The sequence below is a fragment of the Rhipicephalus microplus genome, chromosome X (genome assembly GCF_043290135.1).
Source record: "Rhipicephalus microplus isolate Deutch F79 chromosome X, USDA_Rmic, whole genome shotgun sequence".
NCBI lineage: Eukaryota > Metazoa > Arthropoda > Arachnida > Ixodida > Ixodidae > Rhipicephalus > Rhipicephalus microplus.
In genome coordinates, this window is record NC_134710.1 from 292,220,977 (window position 1) to 292,234,315 (window position 13,339).

General features: G+C 45.8%; 1 protein-coding gene across 1 annotated transcript in view; it reads right to left on the reverse strand.

The window, feature by feature from the left end:
• LOC119161408 (FAD-dependent oxidoreductase domain-containing protein 1) overlaps positions 1-13,339 on the reverse strand; it is a 71,858-nt gene that overhangs the window by 13,978 nt on the left and 44,541 nt on the right. The gene's annotated exons all lie outside the window — the stretch shown is intronic.

Consider the following 13,339-nt stretch of genomic DNA (forward strand, 5'->3'; position numbering starts at 1 on the left):
TCCACGATACCTTGCTGCCATGTCAGTGCTTGACTGCGGACAGCTGCTGATGTTAACGTGTTAATTCAACTGTCTGGTTCGTTCACGAAAGTGGTTGTAGTCAATGTTTCAGCGTGCTTTTCACCATGGCCTTGCTATGCGTGGGTGAGAATCACGTCGTGATGCTGCTGGGATAGAGTAAAAAGCAGCAGACCATTTTTGAATTTTGAGAATAAACGTTCCTTTGTTCTGTTAGTTCAGATTGACTATATTTTTTCGATTTCACTACAACGAAATTTTCGCTTCAACAAAATTCTTTTTCTGTGCCCCCTCAGTTTTGTTGTAGTGGGGTTCGACTGTATTGCTGAGCTTGACAGACCGCCAAAAAAAATCCGGCACAATTCAGAAGGTGGTACCAAGCTATGCGTCACAAGGATAAGAAAGCTCACTGCCAAACGCAAAGTCTATGACGTTCAATGTGAGAATGACGGCATCAAAATGCACTACTGTCATGTATTGCTGGGCCAGAAGTCTTCATCTCAGGTGGAAAGTGGGAGCTCGCACCCGGTACCCATCCGCATTTGTTCCCAGTGATTCCACCCCATAATTGAAGCGAAAATCTTCCTTACCAAAGCGGCAATCACCTCCCGCCCTCCCTTCCCCCTTAATCCATGGTGCCCCTCGAATGATCAGTGCCCAGTTTGGAGGAGCCACCAGAAATAGAACAGCAAGACGAAAGGCACGCGACGAGCTACACTGTCGATACTTACATTCGATCAATTGCCAACTATCTCGCTGCCTTAAAAGCACTGGATATTTTCGCTTTCATATATATTTTATTTATTAACTAACACAAATGTATGTAAGCGATGGTGTTTTGCCAGTGACCACGTTTTGCTACATTTCCTTCATTTCACAGCAATAGATATTTTCCTCATTCGCAGTGTTCTCATTTTTGAACCTTAGAGCAGGTAACGGTGCCACATATTGGTGTCACTTCTCGGCGCAGCGAAGTGCAGCAGGAAGTAGCTCACCATGAGTGCACTGCATCAGTGGGTACTTTTCTAAAAAATTGAATAAATGACAACGTGCAAAGAGGGCCTCTAGCATCTCGCACAAGTACACCTGGAGCAGGCCCTCCCAAACCAAACGAAAGTGCACTCATTCAGATTAGGTGTTTTGAAGAAAGCTGCTTACATCATCCCTTACACAGCCTTTTTTCTGCATTAAAAGCAATTAAGAAAACTGTCAAGAGGCTTTTCACAAAAACCCCCTGGTTGATGACCTCTTTAGGATTGTGCTTGAAAAGTTGGAGTGGCTGCCACTGCATCTTTTGAGTTATACTGCTCATGGTGAAAACGTGAGGGTTATGTTTTTTCATTGTTCGTGAATATTCGTTTTTTTTTTTTTTTGCAAGAAAACCAATCAGGAGCTTTCTGTAAAGGTGGAAAATGTGAGAAAAGAGGTGAAGTTGCTGTACCATTTTACACTCTGCTCTCGATTGGCAGCCCTCACAAAGACTTGTCTGATGAACAGTCTGAAATACGGGTGCTGTTTCTTGAAGTAAGTTTTTTATTTTCTGTAACTAGTAGAAAACATGAGTACTGTTTTTGTAGAGCATTTTTGTATTTCAGTAAGTCAACTTGTTTAAGGCTTTTACAGGCGTTTTGGGCCTTTTTCTTCTAGGCAAGATGACAGGGTTAAAATGTTTGCAGTCGTCATGAAATTTTTGCACTGGAAATGCTCATTCACGTATAATTTCCCCTACTTGGAGGTTAAACCAAATGCACACAGTGCAAACATAGGCAAGACATTGATTTTTAGCCAACTTGCAATGAGCAGCACATCCGAGCCAATCTATACAGGAGACCTTGTCCAGTCCACAAATGCGACGCGAGAATGTCGACTGGAAGCGCATGCTGAATGGTTAAGTTCGATAACGGTACAACAGGAAAGCCGGCGCAAGGAACAGTGCAACGAACCGCCATGATACGCCGCCGTAGCAGATGTGCCAAAAGTAGCGCAAGATCAGACTGCAGTGCTGCAAGTTCTCATGACTGCCGTTCGGCCCATCCTCCATCGCTGGTGGAAATATGAAGCTTTGCAACTGAGCTTATTCTAGTAAAGTTGCTATGTGCTATAATCACAGACGTAGCATGCACGTACACAAATCAAAGTAAACCTAATGTTGCTATAGAAATGCTCGCTCATTCCGGACGTCACTGAAGAATGCGACAGTTGCACTCTTCTTCCTTTCGGTTTTGCCACTGAAATCGCTTGGATTTCATCACTCTTTAAAGGGCCACTAAACAGGCTCAGACTTTTTTCTACACTCCCCAAACAAGCTTGCCAATTGGTAAAGTAGACCATGGCGATCACACTCCCTGAATATTACAGCGCTGCGCGCCGCACATGCCCTTCGTTTTAAAAACAATCCCGCACCCGTTTCCCTCGCCTGACCAATTCTTCTCGTACGCGCAGTCTGACGAAAACTTTCCCATGGGCCATGTTACGCACCACTGAGCACAGATTAGTTCTTTGCCCTACGAAATGGTGCCTTGGCCCTGCGGTGATGCAGCTTCAGCCACGCAGTCCACATTTTCATTTTTCTGTGCTGCCCTCTGCAGTTTTGTAAAGCACAAGGCCTCGGGAGAAGCGGTATAGATAATGAGGCATCTCACTATTTTAGCGTGAGAGGAAAAGTGCTCCGCGCTCCACATTTTCTGCCCTTGCTGCTATGACACCTGCTCATGTGGGGGGAAACCCCGTGCAGCTGGTGGTTACGCGCCGATAAAGTATCATGGACGCCGTGTTACATTGCTGAAGTGGGGGGGAGTCACGATGACAGGCTACTTCTTCGCCTCCCTATAGCGGAGAAGGGTGGCGAGCACCGCACAAAAATTTTAAACCAGCTGACACGGATGTTCTAACCCCTGTAACTTCCTAATTATAGCAGGTATTCACAAAATTCTTGTGACAGCATGTTCACATAGCAAAAGTGCACATATTTCTCTTCATTCAAATTTTAGACCTCGGGGTTGTAACTAACTCTTTAAAGGGCCCCTAAACCACCTCCGATAGGTTTTCACACATATCAAGTAAAGACACATACCATGTGCAGTAGGCCATCAAAATCAGCAATGCCACACGTGGCAGAACTACAAGCCATCAGCATGCCACACATTTCAAAAAAGAATCCCTTCTCTTCTTAGGGCCTTTCTGGCCTGCCTACTGATGTGTGTCATGTCAACATGATGAATCTACAGGTGCTTAGTCGTGTACCCGGTATGGGAGACAGAAACAAGCACCTTTTCTTTTCTCTCATCCAATAAATAGCCAGTTATCATATTTACTCGCATTATAAATGCACTTTTTTCCTAAAAAAATCAGAGCAAAGTAGAGGGGTGCATTTATTATGTGGGGTAAATTTCATGAAAACTGTTTTGGGAGGAGCAAAAAATGAGGTAAAAGTTTGGTTGCTTAGCATTTTGCAATTGACATACGTGTACATTGTTTGCAAACAGCTTCTTTGTTGCACTTTACTCATCTACGGAGGTTGATGGCGCTATCTTCTGCAAACTCTCCCCAGGCTGCCTGCGCACGTCATAAAAGCGTTTTGCAGCTATCTCTTCTCGCAATCATTTAACCACAACCGTGGTATGTGCTGTGATCTCAAGGGGTGCCCAAGAGCTTGTGCTACGACGCTACAATGCACTTTGCCAACTTCGAGGCGACCTTTGTGGGGGAGCATGTGTGCCCAGCCACCCTTTCCCTTTTACGGCAGCGCGACAGCCTAGGACATGTCTGTCCTTTCGAGACACGAGTCAATGAAGCTTTTTGCAAAGGGATGGAGCACCCCGCGGCCGGCGCACGCAATTCCCCTTTCCTGGCTGACAGGACAGGTTTCCCCTCCCTCAGCAAAGGAACGAATTTTCATCAGGGAAAGGGTAGCCAGCACGGTGAAGAAAAGAAGCGTGCCGACGGCCGGACGCTCTCTCTTGCACCAGCCATCAAATATAATGAACCCGAAACCCCCTGCGAGCCAAGGAAGACAACAACAGAGGTGCAAGCATCTACCTTTTTTTATCTGCCTAGAGCAAAAGTCCCTCTATGCGACATTTACATGTTATTGCTACCGTAGCAATAAAGTGTTGTTTGGCAACTTAGCCTGTTGCCTTATTCGCCCGAACCCGTGTAGCTGCGATGACTCAAGCTATGGAAAGGGGACGTTAATCGTGCACGGTACCACTGTGTGCAGCTAAAACATTAGCTAGGTTTCTGCGTAGGCCGTACTCAGGACGAACCCCCTACACCTTGCATGACGACAGTGACGACGTCGTTAAGATTGTAACAAGTAACCAAAATTGCAGCAAGCTACCCTCGAAGCATCAAAACAAACTGTTGATAACAAAATTAACCACAAAATACGGCCACCGCCTCGCTTTTACATGAGAAGTTCCTTTACGCGCGGATAACAAGCGAATCGAAAATCGGGAGTGCTACCATGTCGCGGAAATCGTCACAATCTTTCCTGGACGACAAACGATTTTTTCTGGTTTTCCAGAAATCTGCGACGCGATATCAATGATTAAATGACTGTTCACTACAGCAAATGCTGTCGTCATCACTCGAAAATCGCGCGCACGTGGTTGGGCTTTTTCGTATTCGCAGGAAGCGACCATCGGTTGGCGCAGGCAGTTTCTTGACTTTCGCTCACTATGTGCTTATCAGCTGCGACGTCTCTACACTCGCACCGTTCATGAACACCACTGTGGCACACAGATAAGACGGGAGAGGTGCCACACACAGATAGAAAGAAAAACAATACGGCACGTGATAACGCGTGAAGAGTGGGGGGAATGAGCCGAGGTGGCCGAGGGAGGTCAGCACAGTAATAAAAAACGGAAGAGATCCAATGGCTGAGGAGGCGCCAGGTGTCGGTTAGTGGGGCTGCAGCGGATGAAAGTAGGAGGTGCGTTTATTCCGTGGGGAAAAAGAAATCCAAATTTTGATGACTGAAGTTGGGGGTGTATTATTATGCAAGTGCGTTAATTAGGCAAGTAAATACGGTATATATGTTGAATCTGTTATACAGTCTGCAAGCAATGCTGAGACTGGTCAAACAGGAACGTACACCTTCCGGTTAGTCTGCAAGCAGCTACCGTGCTCCTTGCTGTTCGTCATGTTGTTCATGTGGCATCAGCCTATATCAGCCTATATCAGCCTGCAGAGAAGGACAACACCTCCCATTCCCAATTTGCCACACTGCACACAGATAGCTGGGCAGTTGTGAATGTCATTGTTTATATTAAACCTGAGTGCACTGTGCACAAGTCAATGCACAGCACTATTATCGTGAGCAATATGAGCTCGAACACGCGAGCGCATGGCAAATAGCCTTGAAACCGGGATAACATTACAGGTGGATGGCGCTGCCGAAACCAAAGGAGAAAAGGAGGGTGCTCATTTGTGGACTGTTGGCCCTCCCACATGACCGCTGTTGTAAAACTGCAGCTGATCGCATGCCATCAGCTGCTAGCAATGATAACACGAAAAGAAAATGCACCAAGAACACCATAAGTGAAAGATGCGCATCAAAATTCTCAGAAAACACTACCTAAATGTAATAAAAGCATGTACTGTACATTGCGGCAGGCTACCTCACAGCCGGTATCTTTGTAGCTGCATAGCCTCATCGGTTGTGGCTGTGTGCATTGATGCGAGGTCACATCACTGCTAGCAGCCACTAATATGCTATAAATTGCGTTTTGCAGCAACGATATTCAGGCGGGAGTGCCAACAGCAAGCAAAAGCGCGCCACCTTTTCCACTTTGTTTCCAACAGCAGCCGCTGCGAATCGTACGATGTAGGTTCGAGGCTGTTCGCCATGCGCTCACTTGTTCGAGCTCATATTGCCCATGATAGTACACAAGTTTATGGCTACAGTCTCACTCCTCCCGCTACAAACCCACCAAATGATATTACGAGTGCTTTTGACCTCGAAGCTCAGCCAATGTCAACTTCTTTCATTTCATCCTCACAGGCTGTCATCATAGCAATGAATATGCACAGAGTCGGTTCGCTCCCCTTTCCTGCACACCCCTCTGCTTTGAAGTTCAAATTGAAATTTATTTGCATCATCAAAAATACGGGAATGCACAGGCGAAAAGTGAAATTCAATTCACTGTGTTCCTATTCACAATGCGATTCCGGCTCTCAGTGACCACCGCAATGCCTGCGTTGGCCACAGAGTGCCGCGACCAGACATGCTTGCGTGCTTTGAGACCTCAACTTCTGTCCTGCACTGAGAATTCGAAGAAAAATGTGGACAATGTAGTTAATTTCCTCCTCCTCGACTAGCTTCAACACTAGCTAAGGAGGAAAGATATTTGAGGTTCGGAATGGGTCCCCTCGATGATTCGAGTGCACGGTGGCAGCGCGAAAGACTGGCTGTTACATCGACTTGCACCGATCTCGGTGCCGCACCACCCATGCAGGGCGGCGTGACAGGTATAGTTCGACGGGAGCTTGAGGCAGCAAGTCTGGAACCATTTCCTCCACTTGCACTTGACCATGGCGCCGCACAAACGCCTCCGGCGGTCTCCGTTATTCAAGCCGTCGTGAGGCAAAAAATTTCAAAGCTCGATTTTCCTGTGGCCTGCTCTGTCTCCCGACCCACCTCCAGACCAATGACAATTGAGGCACCACGCCATGATTCACATTTTCTTCCGCAATCCCGCAATCCCACGGAATGAAGAACTGCAGACGACAAACCGATATGCTTCCGCTGCCACCGAGTTGGCCATATCTCCCGTTACTGCCGCAGCACTTAGACGCCCTCAAACTGGAGCCCATTTTCCTCTTCTCACCCATACGAGGACTCCCGTCGGTATTCGCCCAGTCGTGTGTACCCTTCTTCCGACGTCCCTAACAGCCGCTCCACCGCTCGTTCGCCGTCACCTCAACGCCGCCGTTCCCCATCGCCCCAACCACGCTGCTATTCGTCGCCAGTCAACTATGGATCTTCTCAGATGGAAAACTAGACCACACAGCTCCAGGAGGTAGTGCTGCATCAATCGCGACTCATCCAAATCCTCCGTTGATGCTCCCCACTAATACGAACTTGATTGAGGTGTATGTGGATGGTATTTCTTTGACGGCGTTAGTTGATACCGGAGCTCAAGTGTCCATAATGAGTGCTTATCTGTGTCGCCTACTCAAAAAAGTCCTTACGCCTGCAGCGACTAAAGCCCTCTGTGTCGCTGATGATGGAGCAGTGGCCATCACTGGAATGTGTACCGCTCGTGTTAGCATTGCCGGCCGCCATTTCCCTGTTTTATTTACGGTGCTTGAAAATCGCCCTCACGGCCTCATCTTCGGCATGGACTTTCTATTCGACGCATTCTGGCCTGATCGATTGTGCCGCCGGCACTGTCTGCATAGAACTTCCTCTTCTCTCGAATTCTCACTATGAACTTCTTAACAGCCTGTGCACCACTGACTTCTTTGGGATACCACCTAAAGCTCTCACATTCGTTGAATTGGCAACACCCTCTCCTGTGCTCGACGGTGACTATATCGTGACGCCGATTCCTGATGTTCTCCTGGCGCGTGACATTACTGTCCCACATTCCGTCGTGGCCTCTAACCAAACATATTTACCTGTTATCAATTTCGGTTTCATAAAACAAGTGCTACCCCAAGGAATTTTGGTCGCCACTCTAAGACCCTTAATTGACGACCAGGTCACCTGTTTTACGGCAGACGTATGTCCCGATATCACCCACGTCACTCGCAGGATGCCACGTGTCTCGATGCAACCTTACGCTCCATGATCCCCCCGGACATCAAACCTGAGAAGACAGCCACGCAATGCTGCCTTCTGGCTTCATACCGTGACGTATTCGACATCGACAGCCGTCCACTCGGCCAGACTTCACTCGTCAAGCACCGCATCAACACAAGTGATTCTCATTCCATTCATCGGCGACAATACCGGGTGTCTGCCACCGAGCGTAAAGTAATTCAACAAGAAGTCACCAAGATGCTAGCCAACGTAATTATTGAACCCTCTTCTAGCCCTTGGGCATCCCTCGTTGTGCTCGTTAAAAAGAAAGATGGCACGTGGCGCTTCTGCGTGGATTACTGCCATCTGAATAAAATCGCGAAAAAGGATGTTTACCCTTTACCCCGCATCGATGACGCTCTCGACTGTCTCCCCGGCGCCCGATACTTTTCTTCAATAGACCTGCGTTCCGGCTACTGGCATATTGCTGTCGACGAAAAAGACCAAGAGAAGACTGCGTTTGTAACTCCAGGCGGCCTATATCAGTTCAAGGTTATGCCGCTTGGGCTATGCAACACCACAGCCACGTTCAAGCGCATGATGGACTCTCTGCTACAAGGGTTCAAATGGTCAACATATCTTTGTTATCTTGACGATGTCGCTGTATATTCCCCAACATTTGAGACCCACCTTCAGCGTTTATCAGCTATTCTCGACATATTACGCACTGCAGGCCTTCAATTAAACTCGTTGAAGTGCCACTTTGGACGCCGCCAAATTACAGTGTTGGGCCACTTTCTCGACGCCTCTGGTCTGCAGCTGGACCCCGAGAAAATTCGTGCAGTCACTAGTTTCCCTGTACCCAGTCCGTCAAAGACGTCCGGAGTTTTGCAGGACTTTGTTCCTATTTCAGAAGATCTGTGAAAGATTTCACAACCATCGCTCGACCCCTCACTGAGCTTCTAAAGAGAGACGTCACATTTACGTGGGAAACCGACCAAGCTGCTGCCTTTTCTCACCTAATGACACTACTGACGACCCCACCTATATTGGCTCACTTTGACCCATCCACTCCGACAAAAGTCCGAACCGATGCTAGTGGTCACGGAATCGAAGCCGTCCTAGCCCAATGCCAAAAAGGACACAACCGAGTTGTCGCCTACGCTAGCCGCCTCCTCACAGCTGCTGAGCGCAACTATTCCATTACAAAGCGTGAATGTCTTGCTCTTGTTTGGGCAGTCTCAAAGTTCTGCCCATATTTATATGGCACAAATTTCTCTGTGATAACTGACCATCATGCATTATGTTGGCTTACGTCACTGAAGGATCCTACTGGCCGGCTCGGGCGCTGGGCTCTGCGACTGCAAGAGTATACCTACACGGTGACGTACAAGTCGGGACACCTACATCAGGACGCAGACTGCCTGTCCCACTACCCGGTTGCTGAGTCGAGCACTATGCCTGACACCGACACCGAGCATTGCGTCTTTTCTCTTTTGCAAATGACATGCATCGGTCATAAGCAGCGCCATGATGCGTCCTTGCGTGCTATCATTGAGCGCCTCGAATCACCATCTTCCAATCAGTCCCATCGCTCATTTGTGCTCCACAATGGTATATTATACCGCCAAAGTGTTGAGCCGGATGGACCGGCCTTGCTGCCTTTCATTCCGAAACACCTTCGTTCGGAAGTTCTACATGAACTTCATGACCTTCCAACTGCTGGTCACCTTGGTGTGTCACCCACTAACGACCGAATACGCCGACCCTTCTTTTGGCCAGGGCTTGCACGCTCAGTCAGAAGATACGTTGCGGATTGTAAAAAATGTCAGTGCCGCAAAACACCATCGACACTTCCCGCCGGACGCCTTCAACCACTTGACATTCCATCAGAACCGTTCTTCCGCGTTGGCTTGGACCTACTTGGCCCTTTGCCTTTGTCTTCCTCGGGTAACAAGTGGATAGCCGTGGCCACCAACTACGCTACGCGTTATGCCATCACACGAGCTCTTTCAACAAGCTGCATCACAGATGTTGCCGACTTCCGCCTCAAGGACGTGACTTTGCAACCCGGAGCCCCACGGCAGCTGCTTACAGACAGTGGGCGCATTTTTTTGTCGAAGGTCATAGCCCACATCCAGCTGTCCTGTCAAACGAGACACAAGCTGACTACGTCATACCACCCGCAAACCAATGGACTCACGGAGCGTCTAAATCGAACTCTTACAGACATGCTCGCTAAGTATGTTTATACCAACCACACCAACTGAGATCTCACGTTGCCGTACGTCACATTTGCCTACAATTCTTCGCACCATGACACTGCCGGTTACTCCCCATTTTTTCTGCTGTTTGGCCGAGAACCAACATTGCCTCTAGACACCGTCATACCGTCCCCTGCAGTACCGACCAATGAATATGCCATGAACGCTATCACTCGGACCACTCACGCACGCGAAACCACCCGTACTTGCCTTCTGACCTCTCAAGAAAAGCAGTGGTGTTTGTATGACCGACACTGCGACGTACACTTTCCGCCTAGTTCTTTGGTCCTGCTCTGGTCTCCGACCCGTCAAGTTGGCTTGTCAGAAAAACTGCTTACTCGCTACACAGGTCCATACCGAGTTCTTCGTGTGGTTACTCCTGTAACATATGAAATTGGTCCTGCCACCTTGTCGCCTTCATGTGCCCAATAGGCTACCGATATTGTACGTGTTGCGTGCTTGAAGCCCTACCACTCTCCTAGTGACGTTGACATATAGATGTGCCGAGACGGCGCTCGTGCTGCCGAGGTTTATGCTCCATGCATACATATTAATATTCTAGGGGACAACGCGCGTGTGTGCCTGACGAGCAAGACGAAGGGTTGTCTCTGCTGGATCACTGGTGAACCAGTCACACCATTACCACTGATTTTAAATACACCTAATCCCCAGCCTCGTCGCTACGGCGTCTCTTCTTTTCCGTAACAGTATGATTGATACTTTAATATAACCGAGTTCAATAAAATAACATGACTGCACTTTTAAAATATTGCAAGGCTGTACACCAAGAGCCAGAAGTGCTACAAGTAGACCCAAGTAAAAGTTAATAACAGGGAATCCAACTAGCTTCAAGTGATTTCAGTTGAGAACCAATTAGTCCCAGCTAGGGAAGCAGCAAGTTCTAGTTGCAAAACAACTAGACACCAACTGGAACCATGACCAGTTGCACTAGAAGTGATATTGAACCAGAACCTTAGATTACTTCACAAGATCCATGCATGACTTGCCTTAATAGTGGCTGAAAGTTATACAAAAAAGCAGAAACAAAAGTGAAACAAATGTAACACATGTTATATACCAGGAGCGTACTAAGCTTCCACAAGCTTTAATGAAACTAACAAAAGACTTATAGGTTTTTTTCCCCCAGACATTTAATACCTTGCCTGCAGTCCCACAATAAGAAGGCTCCACATTCAAGCAGAGATGGACAGCATAGAGATGTGTGGAACTACTAGAACTACTACTGCCCATCAGTTGGTTATTTTTAAAGCAAACTCCACAAAATTTCAAAAGTAGCTTGAACAGAGAATGTACTGGACATTTTGTGAATTTTGCTAGAAAATACTGAGGCATTCTGAAAATAATAAAAATATATCATTTTACTATTTTCATTTTTTGATGGAACATTTGTGAAAAGGTTTTGCATGTAAAATAGTATAATCTCTTTTGGTTATTACATGTGCCCAGGGTATCCTTCTGAACCAAAATAATAGTAGGCATGACCGCTCTTTAGTAAAAAATTGAGATGTATGATTACTAGAATTCTAGGGCTCTACTTTTTTAAGAAAAAAACTCTTGTAAAAATACAATTCCGGTGGCAACACTATTATTTTTCTTCTGAATGGGCCCATGCTATTCAGAAAGAAGTCACAAAAGCTTACACTTGACAGCTGCAGTGGTTACAGAGAGGATGCTCCTTAAAGTTCCAGTTGCTGCGGTCCATAGACGGGATCAGGCGCATTAAGGTTTATTTTAAATGCTTTCCACTGCGTGTAAAACATGTCACTGCGTGGAAGTACTGTCAGTAATTCTGCAATACCGTGCTACGAAAACTGAAAAATCGCATTTTCAGTTAATTTTACAGTCCATCCTCCCCCCCCCCCCTCCCGTTAAGTGTCAGGTATAAGACCTGGCATCACTGACTTGCTGAGACAGCAATTGAATTCTTTAGACAAGGATTAATTTTATGTCAATAATCACAGATTTATGAGGAGGTTGTACGGGCTTTCCTTTGAACCTACATGGACACCTTCATGTAGATAACATGAAATTTCTTTCACCTTACATATATTATCCAAGCTCATTTAATTTACTTATTGGTGTTTCTGCACTGTGCACTGTGAGTTGTCAATAAAATTTACAATGCAACTAACCATCTCGCTGCACTGCTCACAGTATAGCAAGTGCTATAGTAAAAGCTTTTCATGCAATGATTTATCCCCTGAACGAAAATCTTTTCTCTGACTCTGAAAGTTTCGTCTTTTCTTTATTTCTTTTTGAAAGACTTTTTTCTTTTTTTTTATACTGTCACACCGCTGTTCTAGTCGACAACATCTTTTCCTCTCATGAAATGCCTTCCAAACATGCAAACCTCACTAAACTATATACAGAAAGCGAACAGTCACAACGTTAGGTATGCCATAACCTCCTTCAAACTTTCTTTTTAGATTTCCTACATACCAATAATATCGACATGCCACTACAAAAAAATTCCAAGCAATGAAATATATAGAATGATAGACATCCATAATAAGAGTACACAAACCACAAAAGCATTTCTTCATAATTTATACACACAAAGTGAAACAAGTGCACACGAAAAAGAAAAATGGTAGCACTGCCAAATTCAGACCGCAGTCCTCAACTTCAAGTTGCCTTCACAGGTGGAGAATAAAATTGACATTTTTTGTTTATTTACTGGCTTAAACAGACTTGAATCAAAGTTACGGTATAATGAACATTCGGAAGTGAGTTGTTGTCAAGCTTTGATATCGCTCATGAATGTTTAACATACCATAACTTTTGCTGAAATGAGTTTAGAACATTATTCTGCTTTAACTCCATGCAGATTTTATTCCAGATTATCATGATATGCTGATTTACTTTGCGACTGTCTCATTTTGAGAAAAAACCTTGCTCCTAAAAAGGCTAATCCAAATTTTAGATATTGTAAAAACTACATATTCTTCAACGAAGGTACTTGCATATTTGAAATAAGTACACAAACATACATAACCTCAGTAAATTTTACTAAATAGATCAAGAATTTTATGAAAAAAGTTTTAAAGTGCCACATTACATTCAGGTGATGTACAATTTAGAGTGAGTGAGGTATTATTTTCGTGCTATTGTAATAATGAAGCAGGTCTGTATAAACATGCATACGCATTTTTCTACAAGTATACAATAATGCTGTCAGCTCATCCAAGAACAAGGGGTGGTGAGCATATATACCTACCAACCTAAAAGGGAAAGGTCTGCTGACCTGACTATACTATGTGACAATACAAACATTCCACTGGATAACCGC